At 42.6% G+C, this 16,014-nt stretch overlaps 1 protein-coding gene across 8 annotated transcripts in view; it reads right to left on the reverse strand.

Moving 5' to 3' along the window:
• The window catches only part of R3hdm2 (R3H domain containing 2), a 111,693-nt gene extending 99,816 nt beyond the window's left edge, over positions 1-11,877 (reverse strand). For 7 of the 8 annotated variants that reach the window (XM_028752064.1, XM_028752063.1, XM_028752062.1 and 4 more), the window contains exons 1-2: positions 11,759-11,877; positions 4,245-4,312 (exon numbers count right to left, since the gene is read on the reverse strand). The gene's annotated coding sequence lies outside the window, so the exon portion shown is untranslated. The remainder of the gene's footprint in view (positions 1-4,244; positions 4,313-11,758) is intronic. The other variant, XM_028752060.1, reaches the window with a different exon arrangement.
• Positions 11,878-16,014: the final 4,137 nt, after the last annotated feature.

Raw genomic sequence — 16,014 nt, forward strand, 5'->3', positions numbered from 1 at the left:
TAACCCACACACATGAACAAGGTCCTCCTGTCTCCACACATACACAATAAACACACATGAACAAGGTCCTCCTGTCTCCACACATACACAACACACACACACACACACACACGTGAACATATAAACATACAGTGCATGCACACACAGTACAGTAAGAAGCTGGCATGATGTGACATCATCCCTGTAATCCAAACACTAGGAAGGCTAAGGCAGTCCGCATAGGCTACACACTGAATTCAGGCCAGCCTGCATCACAGAGTGAGACCATCAACACAGACACAGGCTGGTACAGCAACAGCAATGAAGAAAGCCATTGATGGAGAAGCAACAGTAGGTTTAAGCAGACAAAACAAAACCAACAAAAAGTCCAATGGACTTGAGCTAGGTGAGTTAAAGATTAGACTTCACAAGAAAAAGAAAAAAAGAACAGAGAAAAATGAAAACCTCAGCAGGCGATGGAAAGTATCAGGCCTGTCATTGAGCACACTGACAGTCCCATCAGGGACAGAGCGGGGACCAGGGTAAAGGCTCCACAGCAGGACGCTGTTTACCATGTGTGAGGCCTCGGGTTCAACTCTAAGGACCATGAAGGGGAAAAAGTAACAAGAGGAATATTTAATGAAGTATCCAAACACATCGAAGTTTATGAAGAAAACCCTTATAACTAGCAAGCTTCATAAGTTCCAGCTAAGAAAAACTGGTTCCCACATCTATTGTCAAGTTGTCTGAAGTCAGAGGCAAGGAGAGAATCTTAGCAACAGCAACAGAAAAGCATCTTACTACATACACAAGCGTCTCAGTGAACATCAGGTGCTTCATGAGCAGCCTTGGAGGCCAAGTCTTTACAAGGCTACACCCAAAGTGCTGAGGACCCTGTCAAAAATACATCCATACACTCACACAACAACTAGAGCCAGATAGAGTGGCTCATGCCTTTAATCCTAACAGCTGGGGACAGATGCAGAAGGGACAATATAGCAACTTCCAGTCAAGCATAAGTTATACAACACAACCCTGTATAAAACAAACAAACAAACAAACAAACAAACTCTATAAGGCTTTCATTTTGCATGTTTTTATAAGGACAGGATATATAAATATATAATTTCTATAAGAAAAGTACAAAACAAAGAAGGAACCCAGGTGGTGGTGGAGCATGCCTTTAACTCCAACACCTGGGAAGGCAAGGCAGGTGGGTCACTGTCAGTTCAAGGCCAGCCTGGTCTACAGTGTCATTTCCAGGGCACCCAGGGCTACACAGAGAAATCCTGTCTCCAAAAATTAATTAATTAATTAATTAAAAAATAAAAATAAATTTAAATTTTTTTTAAAAAGGAGAGGAAACTGAACTGGTTCTGAATGCTACTATTGAGTTGGTACTTCTCAAATACATTGTTATAATTAATGAACTTGGTTAAATTGGGATTTCCTGATGTGGCTCAGGCTAGCCTATAGACATGCACAATCACATCCAGCACATTATTATAAAATAGTGCAAATTAACTTAAACCAATACTTCTACATGATCTTTCTTCTTTAATGACAATGTTTACAATTGTTAATATGCAACTGCAAGGGGTCCTTAATACATGAACTAGAGACTCATGTTGTGTGACTTCACAACTACAGAGCTACAACATCTCAACAATATGAAATTGGCTTTTAAAGACAGACAAGATGAGTTCGAGGCCAGCCTGGTCTACCGAGTGAGTTCCAGGACAGCCAGGGCTATACAGAGAAACCCTGTCTCGAAAAAAAAAAAAAAAAGACAGACAAGAGAACAAGAAAGAGGCTGGAGAATGTTTCCTGCTCTTCCAGAGGAACACACACACATACAGAGTGCACACACACACCACAGAGCACACAACACATATATGCACAAAGTACACATACATATTAATTTATACATACAATATATACATACACACACATAAGTATATGTGCAATAAACAAACAAACAAGCGAAGACCATGGCTGGAGAGATGGCTCCTGCAGAGAACCTGAGCCCTGCTCCCAGCACTCCCACCTGAGAGCTCACAAATGCCTGTAACTCCAGCTCCAGGGGACCTGACATTTTCCGGCCTCCTTGGGCATCTGCACTCATGTACACATAACCACCCAGAGACACAAACAGATACACATAATTTTTAAAGTATTAAAATCTGTTTTTGTTAAAAAGACCAACAGAAATAAGAATCAAAAAACAAAAACAGCCAGGCGGTGGTGGCGAATGCCTTTAATCCCAGCACTTGGGAGGCAGAGGCAGGCGGATTTCTGAGTTCGAGACCAGCCTGGTCTACAGAGTGAGTTCCAGGACAGCCAGGACTACACAGAGAAACTCTGTCTCGAAAAACAAACAAACAAAAAACCCAAACAAACAAAACAACAACAACAACAAACAAACAAAACCTCCAAACATCTCTGGCAAAGTGTTTTGACAAGGATAGTAAACTCGTCCAGTATGGAGTCATGGCAACGATAACCTACAAGAATGCTGTGAGACCCTCTCTTTGTTCCTTCCGAGCCCTGCACTGGACTGAAAGCAGACCAAGGCCAAAGTGAGGAAACTTCTTAGAGGGAAGCACAGCAGACTGCTGGGATGGCTCAGCACACCCAAGTCTGTAGTACCACACCGACCCGACAGCCTGAGCTCCATCCACAGTGAACTTACTAAGAAAAAACATGAGAATTCCTCATGGATCCTAAGACTTCATACAAGAGACACATCAATGATAAAAAAGGAAGAGAAAAGAAACAAAGCACCCACCTTTAATCCCAGAATCAGGAAGCAGAGGCAGCAGGTCTGTGTGAGTTGGAGGCTAACCTGATCTACATAGTGAATCCAAGCTAGCCAAGAGCTGCATGATGAAACCGATTCAGAAGAGGTGGGGAGGGGTCTGGAGAGATGGCTCAGTGGTTAGGCACACTGGTTGCTCCTTCTGAGGACCCAGGTTTGATTCCTAGCACCCACACAGTGGCTTACAACCATCTGTAACTCTGGTCTCAGGGGATCCAACACCCTCTTCTGGCCTTTTCGAGCACTGTATGCATGGGATGCAGACACACACACAGGCAAAACATTCATATACATAAAATAAAAATAGAAAAAAAGAAATGGGGCTGGAGAGATGGCTCAGTGGTTAAGAGCACTGACTGCTCTTCCAGAGGTCCTGAGTTCAAATCCCAGCAACCACATGATGGCTCACAACCATCCGTAATGAGATTCGATGCCCTCTTCTGCTGTGTCTGAAGACAGCTACAGTGTACTCATAAGTAAAATAAATAAATCTTAAAAAAAAAATAGTTAAAAATAATTATTAAAAAAAAAAGAAATGAAGACTTCATAAAAACTCCAATCTTCTGTGTCAAAGGATATAGCCAAGTCTCCAGAAGCAACCCTCAATCATGGAAGGAAGCTTCACACACCACCTAGGCTGCTTAATAGACAAAACGTCTTGCAAAACCTGCACTTAGTACATATGCACACAGAAGGGGTAGGAGAGGAAGGCGGTTATAAACACCGGCTAGGAAGATGATTAGGAGCCCCGACTGCTCTTCCATAAGACCTACATGGCTCACAGTCAGCTTTAACTCCATGGTCAGGGAAGCAGCTCCTTCTTCTGGCCTTCAAAGGTGCCAGGCACATTCATGGTACACATATACACACATGCAGGCAAACAGTTGTACACATAAAAAAATAAAATAAAATGTTCTTAAGAAATTGAAGCATGACAGATTTCACTAGTGGAAAATGTTAAGAAATCTCGGTAGTTCAATGAAAACCAGTATCTTGTTCAGCACACTTACTGGTGTGAGCAAATAACTTCATCTACCCCAGATCATCTCCAGCTCTCCCTGGGAAGTAGCAAAAGGATTTCTGTTTTGTTTTGTTTTGTTTTGTTTTTTTCGAGACAGGGTTTTTCTGTGTAGCCTTGGCTGTCCTGGAACTCACTCTGTAGACCAGGCTAGCCTCAAACTCTCGAACTCAGAAATCCGCCTGCCTCTGCCTCCCAAGTGCTGGGATTAAAGGCGTGCACCACCACCGCCCGGTAGGATTTCTTTTTTAAACTCAGTTGAAGTCATTTGATATACTTCTTGAATTTAAACTTCTTTGTCTGTTAAACGGGTGCAGTACAATTTCCAGCCTCCAGGGCTAAGAGAGGACCAGGTAAGAATGGCGATATATAACACTTAGTTTGTGGCCTGGCACATAAAACTTTCTCATAGATGTTAAGTGTCATTACCTGAATAAATGCTCAGTCTCCATGAGTCCAGTGCTGGTATGGCATCTCACTTAAGAAACAAGTTTAACCTCCAAAAAGAAAAAAAAAAAAAAGTTAAAAGCAATTTTAAATATTAATACACTGAGGGAGGAGATGTCAGGGGCAGCACTGCTTACACACTGAAGGCCTAAAATCAGCCATAGGCCTAAAATCAGCCATAGGCCTGTCATACATGTATACTAACACCAAGTCTTGGGTCTCAGTGGAAAAACACTGAAACAGATGGCTATAAACTAATGTCAACAGGCAGCTTTGTGGAAATTTATGAGCCTGAGTAGTCATAGACCTTGTAAATAGGTAGCCTTGGCAGACAACACCAACTTAGATAAGGACAAGTGAGTCATAGGCAGAGTCATAGTGATCTGTCCTCTGAACCTCCAACCAGCCGATACCCTGTTCTGAAAGATATCTGTATTCCCCCTGAACACCCACACTCCGGTGTCTTCCCCTTCCCCACATCCTGCCTTTCTGTGTTTATAACCCCTGTGTGAATGAATTATGATTTGAGAAAAAATAAATAAATTATTTAAAAAAAACATTAATACACTGAGACCAGCTTGGACCACAAAGACCCAGTTCAAGATCCACGGCAGTACCTCTCGGACCACCTCCCAGGTTCTTTTGCTTGCATTTCTTATGACCTAGATCCTTGTCCTGAACTTCTCTAAAAGCCATCTGAGCCTTCAGCACTGTCTCAGTCTCCTCTACAACACAGACTGTGACAGCTACTGTAGTGAGAGATCAACGCAGAGCAAGGGGTTCAGCAAACAAGGTGACACTGTCCAGTCTCCTAGGACTCCTGCTGACTCTTCCTGACAGACCAGCAAGCCAGTGACATCGCAGCCTTACTGGAGGCTCCGATGCCCCTCATAGAAACGGTGCTGCTCAAGACGACTACAGCCTCGACTCCTTCTCCCACTATGGAACCTTTCTTTGCTGTCTTTAATTGGAGACTTGCTCCCCTCCCCCACCAAAAAAAGTTACTTCAGGCCCACATTAGCAACTGCAAATGACCGTCAGCCAAGCTAGAAGGGAGTCCAAAAAAGAAGGAAGTGTTAACTTCAGTAGGTACAAAGTTTAAATATCAAAATTACCTAAAAGAGAAACTAATCCTTTCAGCATCAAGAGATGTGTAGTATTATGATGATAACTTGGGAAATAGTTGCAAAGTCAAAATATCAATCCCTGGCCATGCAAGGAAATCGCAGAAAAAAGCCCTTCATCCATAGACCCGAAATGTTTATTCCAGTAACAACTTTAAAAAGGAAGACAGTAGGGAAGGGGGTAAGCTCTGCATGACGGAACATGCTTGGCATCCTAGAAAGACCCTACCTCAAAATATATATAATTTTTAAGATAGAGTTCAATTTACTGATAAAAATAAATTAATATAATCACTTTGGAAAACTGGTAATACTAACCTAAGCAATACTCCAAGGCAGATATAGCCATTGGAAGTGATTTTGTCACACACAACAAGAACGTTATACAACATGTACAACAATTTCTAGAAGCACAACATTCCTAGTAATAGTATTCATTACAATCCAAACTAGAAACAGCTAAATAGGAACAATATGGCATGGGTAGGTATGTATCATGAAGCAATGGTAAAGAAAACACCACTGCTATATGACACTGTATTTATTAATCTCAGAGACATGGCTGAACAAACAATACACAAAACAGGATAAAGGTTCTGTTAGTGTGAAAGTTAAAAGCAGGTGACACTCATCTGTGGTACTAGAAGCTAACAGCGACGGCCTCTGGAGGATATTCACGCAACAGACGATCACAGCATTCCCCTCGCTCCTGTTTGTTTCGTTATTATTACTGTGGGTTTTGAGACAGACACCAGACGAGCCTCAGACTCAGGCTCCTCCTATCCCTACCTTCCAAGTGCCTGGATTATGGGCCTGCGCCTGCATGCCCAGGAGTCTCCAGCACTCCTGACCCACTCTTATCTCCTTAAAATCCCTCGGCGGTTCCTCACTGGTTAGAGACGGGGCTGTATGCTGCTGAGCAGGTGCTTTGTGCTCTCACCCGGACTAACATCTTCTCATTATGAAAACATGAGTTTCAGAAATTATGTGCACTCCACTTTAAAATTATGCTTTTATGCAGAGCATAGTGGCACACACCTTTAATCCCAGCACTCAGGAGGCAGAGGCAAGCAGATCTCTTATGAGTTCAAGGCCAGCCTGGTCCACAGAATGAGAGTTCCAGGACAGCCAGGGCTACACAGTGAAACAGTATATTAAAAAAACAAACAAACAAAAAAAAACACAACAACAACAACCCCCCCAAAAAAAAACCAAAGACAAAGCAAAAAAAGATGAATAAAATAAAACTATGCCTTTTCCTCTCTCACCTCAATATTTCTGAATATACAACACATCTATCCAGAACAACAGTTTGAAAAATCAGGTTTCAGGAGACCTAAGAGATCAAACCAGTTTCATAACAACACTAAGATGTTATTTGCACTTACTGTGTCTTGGTGGTATTAGGGATTAAGTCTAAAGCCTTGTGCACACTATGCACTCTTCACTGCTGTGTTTTGGCTTTAGATTTATTTATTTTATTTCATGTACGTGTGTGTGGTGCCTGGAGAGAGGAACAAGTGCCCTTAATTGCTGACCCCCGCCTGGAGACCCACAGAGGTGGCTCAGCAGCTCTCCTCTTTCTGCTTGCACGCTGAGCCAGGCTCTATGCACGGCCCGGACCTGGCCACCCTCCCACTTCAACTGCCCCAGGCTATAGTCCCACCTTTACTTGCCTTTTTCACATAGACAAAAGTAACAACAGGTAAAACTGCTAGCTCATTCACTGAAGTAAAGCAGGAACATTCATCAAATCTAACAGCAGAGCTGGGGAAGTACTTAGCACCAAACCAAATGCAAGGCCCCAGGCTTCCCTTGAGCACCACAAACAAAACCAAACAGCCATGGCAGCACAGCCTGTAATCCAAGCACTATAGTTGAAAGCAAGAGGATAATCTGTCCTGGCCAGCCTGGGCTACATAACAAGACCACCTCCACAACAGCAAAGGTATAGAGCTAGGAACGCAGCTCAGCTGGCAGGGTGCTTCCTTGCCCCAAGCCTTGGTTCTACTCCACACTGAGCCTGGTGTGGAGCCTGGCACAGTGGTGGGCATCTGTAACTGTGGCACTGGGGATGTGGAGGTGCAAGAAGGAGAATCAGAAGCTCAAGGCAATCCTCAGCTATATATAATATATTCAAGACTAGCCTGAGCTACATGAGACCTTGTCTTTAAAAACCTATTAGTAATACTGTGTCATCCTTCTACACTTTCAATAAAAAATAAAAAACAAACAGAAATTGAATTTAGAATGTCTTCAATAAAGCTGGGCTTACAATCTCAAATACTTGGAAAGGTATAGCAGGAAAAATAGCAAGTTCAAGGTCTACCTAAACAACTTTAGAGCCAAAAGCAGTCAGATCTGTGAGTTCAAGGCCAGCCTGTCTACAGAGTGAGTCACAGGACATCCAAGGCAGCACAGAGAAAATCCTGTCTTGAAAAAAAAACAAAAACAAACAAACAAACAAACAAACAAAAGTCTTACTAAGAAATAAAAAGTAGCCGAGCGGCGGTGGCGCACGCCTTTAATCCCAGCACTTGGGAGGCAGAGGCAGGCGGATTTCTGAGTTCGAGAGTTCAGAGGCTAGCCTGGTCTACAGATTGAGTTCCAGGACAGCCAGGGCTACACAGAGAAACCCTGTGTCGAAAAACCAGAAAAAAAAAAAGAAAGAAAGAAAGAAAGAAAGAAAGAAAGAGAGAAATAAATAAATAAATAAATAAATAAATAAAGAGTAAACGAGGATTGGTACTGGGGTACCTGACAGCATGTGGAAGACTCCTGGATCAATTCCTAGCACAACAGACTATAAAAAGAAAAGAAAATGCCCATAATGAAGCAGTAAAGATTAATTATCTCACAGTCTTCTCAGTATCCTCCACATCAACACCTCCAAGTCCTACAGATAGCAAAACCTCAGTATGCTCAGATCCTTTCTATAAATAGTCTAGTGTTTACATATTAGGGCTATACTTCTCTTTATGAGGGGTGAGGGGTGGGGAGACATGGGGTCTTGCTATATAACGCAGACTGGCTTCATGTTCTCCTACACGCTCAGTCTTTTAAGTGCTGGGCTGTGCACCCCCTCGCTTGGCTTCCTATGTCCTTCAATGTCTAATACGTCACAGACAGTTGTTAGACTATATTGATCACAAGATAATGGGAGGAATTACGTACATGTTTGCTACGACTGCAGCTGTTTTTCTGAAGCTTTTGGTTTTTTGTTTGTTTGGTGCTTTTTGCAGAGGGCACATCATTATCTCATCTAGTCTGAAACTTGGTACGTAGACCAGGTTGGCAACCTCAGAGATGCACACCCGGCTCAGCCTCCTAAGTTCTGGGATGCACTCCTATGTCTGGCCTATTTCCTGAATACGTTTTAACTGTATTTGGCTGAACCCACAAACATGGAACTCAAAGTTAAGGAAAGCTGACTATAATTTCTGCCCCTCAGCTCATGTCTTTTTCCCCCTCCAATTGTTTGAAATAGTGTCATACTCTAACCCAAGCTAGGCGAACACACAGCAATCCTCCTGCCTCAGCCTCCCAAGCAATGTGATTACAAACATAAACCATCACATCAAACATGTTCACACCTTTCTTTAAAAAAACATTGCTTATTTGTTTGCTTGCTTATTTAATATATGGGTGTAGTGCTTAAATGTAAGTCTGTGACTGTATGCCTGGTGCTTGTAGAAATCAGAGGAGGCTGTTGAGCCCCATGGAACCAGAGTATGGACAGATGTGACCTGACTTGCTCCAGCGCACAGAGTTGTGGATAGTTGTGAGTCCTGACCCATCTCCCCAGCTCACACTCATGTCTTTTTAAAATTCTACTTGACAGAAGAGTAAGTACAAAAGACTTCTACTCCATACATACACACTCACAGAAACACTTTTACTACACATATGTACACATAGGGACTGGGTCAAAATGTGTAAGGTCTGAATTATTAAGTGAATCAATACCGTCACCTTGAGCCAGCTGTGCTGACGCCCACCTCTAATCCCAGCACCTAGGAAGCAGAAGCAGGTGGATCTCTGTGACTCTGAGACCAGCCTGGTCTACATAGCAAATTCCAGGAATGTTAGAATATTCCCAATTAATTCAGTCTACTAGATGGATAACTATAGTGCCCAGACTGAATAAAGCAGAACCTTGTACCTGGAGAACTTCATCCCCAGACAGACAAATAATTCTCAGTGTCATCAAGGACCAAACTCCATTAATGCTTTCAGACCCAACAACGTACATACTCAGGCACATACCATTACCTAACGTGAGGCCAAAGCAGGAAGACCTTAAGTGCAAGCTACACAACGCTAAGGCCAACAGCATAACCTTGTCTCTCAAAACAACAGAGGAAGAAAGGAAAAAGGGAGTGGGAAGACTGGAGGGGAAAAAAGAAGAAAAGTACCATTTATTCACTTGACTGTGGGTTCAGTATCAAAGAAGAATATTCCTAATTAATGAAGGAGATATTAAAAGACTATGACTTTGAGGCTGGGTCTTCTTCATATACGTGAACCAAAATAAGGCATCACAACAGACTGAATGTAAACATCCGACTGTCGTCTACTAAGTTAGGTATCATAGATCTGCAAACGTTTAAAACAAGGCTAGGTTTATATCTCAGTTGTAGCGTTTCCCTAGTACATAAACGGCCCTAAGTTTGATTCTTAGTGCTAAAAAAGAAGTTAAAATAAATAAAATAATGTCCACCTTTCTCACTGAATTGTGTTGAAGTTGTTGTTTTAGGTCTAGGAACTGCAGAGGTAGCTCAGTGGTTAAATCCTACTGCATGAGCACGATTGATGAGGACGTAAACTCAGATCCCCAACAGCCACATGAACATGGGCACAGTGCTCATACTTAACCTCAGCACTGGAGTCAACAAGGCAGAGAGAGACAGCAGGCAGACGCGCAGTACCGATGGCTCAGCCAACCAGCTCAAACCCTGAGCCCGACCTTGTCTCAAGAAGTGAGGTGGAAACAGTAAAGATAAACCGTAGAAAGTAAGTGGAGCAGAGGGGAGCTGAGAGGCGGCTGGAGGGCGTGCTGCACTGCTCTTGCATAGGGCTCAGTTTGCTGCTCAGCGTCCACATGAGCTGCCTCACGACACCATGTGCTCCAGCACCAGAGAATCTAGCGCCCTCTTCTGGCCAACCCAAGTTCCTACATGTGTTCATGCACACACACACACACACACACACACACACACACACACACACACATGTGAATACAACAAATCCTTAGAGACAGACAGAGAGAGAGACTAGAGAACACTCAGCGTTGACCTCTGGCTTCCAGACATGTGTGCACAAGTACATGCATCCTTATGCATACATCTATATACAAAATTATGGATATTATCAATATGTATGAAGTATATTATATTTGATGAATCAATATTTAAATTTTTTCTTAGTTTTAATCCATAATAGAGTTCAATTTTGATAAGTAATGCACATAACAAAGTTCCTTACTGTCTGTAATAGGTTTTTGGTTTGTTTTCTATTTGGACTTCAGTTTCTTTCCTCCAAAGTTGCTGCTCTTTTTCATATATGCATATGTTTTGCCTTCATGTGTGTCTGTGCACCACAACCATGCACTACCGCCTTCAGGGGCCAGAAGAGGAGTCACACCCACTGGAACTGGAGTTACATACCTTCGTGAGCGAACATGTGCGTACTAGGAATCAAACCTGGGTCTTACAGAATAAGCAGTGATCTTAACTGCTGGGAAATTTATTCAAACTCTGTAAGAACTTTTAAAAATAACTTATTTATTTTTATTTTATGTGCACTGGTATTTTACCTGCATGTCTGTCTGTCTGTGTGAAGGTGTAGGATCTCCTGGAACTATTACAGACATTTGTGAACTACAGTGTGGGTGCTGGGAATTGAACCTGGGTCCTCTGGAAGGGCAACCAGTTCTCAATCATTGAACCCTCTCTCCATCCTCATAACAATTTTTAAAAGAGTATTAACTATCTTTTTTACTTTTACCATGTGATGAATTTAGGATCTCAGTAACAAAGCTTTCTATTTACATTCATTTTATCCTCAGTCTGTGATGAAGTTTTGCACCTTCAAACATCCCCAGAACATCTTACTATACACTAGCATGACTTTCCCTGCTACCAAATGATGTATTAAACATATTAAATTGTATTCTATTTTACATTATATTTAACTTAAATTATGTACTCAAAGTACTCCTTCCTTAAATCTGCCTTTTCTTATGTTGATGTTCCATACAGGATTATACACAGATTATTTTCGGGTCAAACTATCTATTAACTCTAGTCTGAGCTCAGAAAACAATTCAAGCATCACAAACATTACCCATCAGGTCCCCGGTGTGATGCTCACCTGATTTCTAGCACAGATATGCTGCTGGCTCCTCCATCCAGGTGGACTATTAGGAGCTGTTTCAGGTATACTGTTGAGAGACACTGAGGAAGGACAGGGTGTTGACTCTGGCAATTCACCTGAGAAAGAAAAAGAATCTTTCATTATATCAAACCCAGGCTCTAAGAAGCTTTCAGCAACATGGCAGAAAAATAAGACTCTCAGAACAGTTCTGACTTTTTACTGGTCTCTGTGCTTTAATTAACTGGTGTGAGTGACAGTACAAAAATCATTTTGAAACTACATATATTCTTCCTTACTCTGAAAAGCCAAGTGCTGTCTATTAACTATAAAATCCCCAGGGATTTTAATTCTACAAAAGCTCTATATGGTTCTAAATTTAGCCAAGCAATAGAAACAGTTGGAGGATATTTAATTCCTTTTAATATCTGTGCTTTTATGTTGCCAGGCAGCTATTTCTTCAGTAATCTTAGAGCACCCAATCATATAAAAGGAAGAAATATATACAACTGACAGGTTAGTAATTGTGTTAACTGAAATATTATCTGAGCCAGGCATGGCTCATTCCCAAAATCCCAGTACTTGGAAAGCTGAGGCAGGAGGACCAGGAGTTCAAGGCCAGCAACGGCTAGATGAGTCTGTCTTAAAAAGAAACTTAAAAGGGGGCTGGAAAGATGGCTCAGACACTAAGAGCACTGGCTGCTCTTCTAGAGGACTCAGATTGGATTCCTAGCCCTCACATGGCAGCTTACAACCATCTACACCTCTAGTTTCAGGGCATCTGATATGCTCTGTAGTCTCCACAGGGACCAGGCACCCAAGTGGTGCACAGACATACAACTAAGTGAAACACCATACACATAAAATTAAAATAAAACCTAAAAGAAAATGGTATCTGCAGTCAGATGGTGATGGCGGTGGTGCACACCTTTAATCCCAGCATTTAGGAGGCACAGGCAGGCAGATCCCTGAGTTTGAGGCTAGCCTGGTCTATAAGGAGAGTTTCAGGACAACCTCTGTCTCAAAAAAACCAAGAGCAGAAACATGGTAGTTTATGTCTACCTTTATATATCACTGTATAAAGAAGTACTGGTTATTTTCTGTTGCTGTGTCAAAGCACGATGAAAAAAAGCCACTTACAGGAAAACACTACAAGCCCAGCCCTCTTCCCTACGTAGCTCATTCCCAAGAAAGTCATCAGCACTGCCTAGAACTCACTGCCCCGATGAAGGAATTTAGATAATATATTGCCTAAGTACATCTGGGAACATACACAGCTCTGAGATCTACCCCTGAAACACGCGCGCGCGCGGGCGCACACACACACACGCACACACACACACACATCAAAAAACAAAAAAGCTTATCAAATGAAAATAGTAAGAATAGATGGGCAGTTATGAATAAGAATGGGGGGGGGTAGAGAGATGGCTCAGTAGTTAAACGCACTGACTACTCTTCCAGAGGACCCAGGTTCAATTCCCAGCATCCACATGGTGGCTCCCGATTGCCTGTAACTCCAGTTCCAAGGGACCCAACAGCCTCGCACAGACATACATGCAGACAAAACTTAGCAATGTGAGTGAAATGAATGAGTGAATGAATAAAGAGCCAGTGCTATAGAACTACAGCATTTGCAATTAAAAAGAAGCAGCAGCAATCTCCCTGTGAAGGAAGCATCCCCCATTCAAGGATCAGGACTCTCAGCAGTGACTAGCTCCAGGCCTGGGCTAGTGAAATCCAAAGGTAACACAAACAGCAAACACACTGCCTGAGTGTGAGAGGTGCTGAGAGCCTGAAGCTGCTGGGCAGGGAGGACAGAGAAGCCAGAGGGGCTCCCAATAACCAAACTGAGAAAATTCTAACCTTCTTATCCTTTTAAAAACAAGATCTTTTTTATGTGCACTGGTGTCCTGCCTGCGTGTTATGAGGGTGCCAGATCCCCTGGAACTGAAGTTACAGACAGGTGTGAGCTGCCATGTGGGTGCTGGGAATTGAACCTGGGCCCACTGCAAGAGCAATCAGTGCTCTTAGCCATTTAGCCATCTCACCAGCCCCCAAATATTCATTCTTAACTGATAAGCCATCTCTTCAGCTCCAAATGTTATTATTTTCAATAGTCAATACTGTTAGTACTTTTAATACTGACAACTAGTGACTATAAAGTATTGAATCTGTGAAGGGAGTAAAGCGTCTGTGTACACTAATATGTGTGTGCATATGTGTGGGGAGGCCTAGAGAACAACCTTGGTGTGTAGCCATTGGCCCTGGCTATCTTTTTTAGGCACAGTCTCTCATAAATACACTTGCATATATACACATACATATACTACACACACATGGAGTTAAGAAAAAGAAAAGTAAAATATCAACTCTATAGTACTCACCAAAACAAAACACAGAAGGGGTAGTCTATAAAACAATTCTAGCTAGTAAATGTGAAAGGGATGAGACGATCTGAGAATCAACGTTTTGAAATCACCAGTTTAATGAAAGTTTCAAATAAGACTTGTTAGTGGATGCTGAGGACACTGGATAAAGGCGCTTGCTATTCCGGGGCTTGGGAGGCAGAGGCAGGAGAATTAGAGGAGCTAATTATCCTCTGTCACACAGTAAGGCTGAGGGCAGTCTGGGCTGCTGTATGAAACCCTGACTCAAAACAACAACGAAAGGTTACTGAGGAAACAGGAATCACAATCTGAAAGTAGCCAATGGGGTGGCCTACACAGTGAGAATCTATTGAGAGCATGACTTTATTCTAGATTATAAGAGATGGGATTGCAGTATTTTAGGTAAACTCTGTACCAACTGGGCTATATTGCTAGCTCCCACTTACTTATCCATATTTATCCCCCTCCCCAAGAGAACAATTTCACTATGTGAGCCGCCACATCTGGTTATCTCATTTAGTACCCCAGGTTGCCCCTTTGCACTACAGAAGGTAGCACATGCCTATAGTCCCACAACTCCAGTGGCACAAAGGCAGGAGGATCTAAAATTCAAGGTCATCCTCAGGCACATGTCAAGTTCCAAGCCAGCCTGGGCTGCAATAAACTGTGAGGAATATAAACAAGTAGTTCAGACGTGGTGCTGTACACCTTTAATCGTAGCACATGAAAGGCAGAGGCAGAAAACTTAGTTCAAGGCCAGCCTGGTTTAAATTGAGAATTCCAGAACAGCCAGGACTACATCTTTTTTTTTTTTTTTTTTTTTTGGGTTTTTAGAGACAGGGTTTCTCTGTGTAGCCTTGGTTGTCCTGAAACTCACTCTGTAGACCAGGCTGGCCTCAAACTCGGAAATCCACCTGCCTCTGCCTCCCAAGTGCTGGGATTAAAGGTGTGCACCACCACCGCCCGGCTAGGGCTACATCTTTTATTTTTCGAGATACTGACCCTCCCCCTCCCATGCTCACCCCCTTCCCCCGAGGAAGAAAGGAAAGAAGGGAAGGAGGAATAGATAGAGGGAGGGATGAGGGAAATTCTTAAAATAAAAATGACCCCCACCTTTCCCTCTCCCCCCCCTTCCTTGCTTCATTCCAAGACAAGAGTCTCACTCATTCTGTTTGTTGTCCAAGCTGGTCTTAAATCCTAAGTAGCGGGAACTACAGGTGTGTGCCACAGTGCCCAGCTTTTGAAGAATGTGTCTTTTTCTAGAAGAAAAAGAGATGTGCCTTACAACAACAAACAAGAACAATCTAGTAGAGGACCAGGAAGGGGCACACAGCTTTAATCTCAGCATTCAGAAGGTATAAACCACCCTGGTCTATACACAGGGCTCCATCCAGGCCACCCATGCCTACACACTAAGAACCAGTCGTAAACAAACAAAACGTGTAAATTGTTTTATACGAGACCTGTCCCAATAAGTTCTCCACTGTCACGGATAACTGAGCGAGAACAGTGGAATGATGGGGAAAGCTTCACAAGTAACCTCTGCTCCTTCCTCAAAAACTCCCAGCATGCTACCACCATGCTACCGCCTTGGGAGAAAAGTCATGATTTTTTCCCCCTAGTGGTACCTGGGACAGAATGCCAGACCTCATGAATGTCAAGATCCATCAAACGACATGTCCAATCACACAATTCAGTGATTTTTTTAAAAGTGTTTTTATTTTTTTTACATCTGTCTCCCAAGTGCCGAGATTAAAAGCATGTGCCACACCACCACCACTCAGTGAAAAACTATTGCTCTATTTTTTTTTTTTTTTTGGTTTTTGTTTTTCAAGACAGGGTTTCTCTGTGTAGCCCTGGCTGTCC

The sequence above is a fragment of the Grammomys surdaster genome, unplaced genomic scaffold (assembly GCF_004785775.1).
Source record: "Grammomys surdaster isolate TR1022 unplaced genomic scaffold, NIH_TR_1.0 125877, whole genome shotgun sequence".
In the NCBI taxonomy this organism is placed as follows: domain Eukaryota; kingdom Metazoa; phylum Chordata; class Mammalia; order Rodentia; family Muridae; genus Grammomys; species Grammomys surdaster.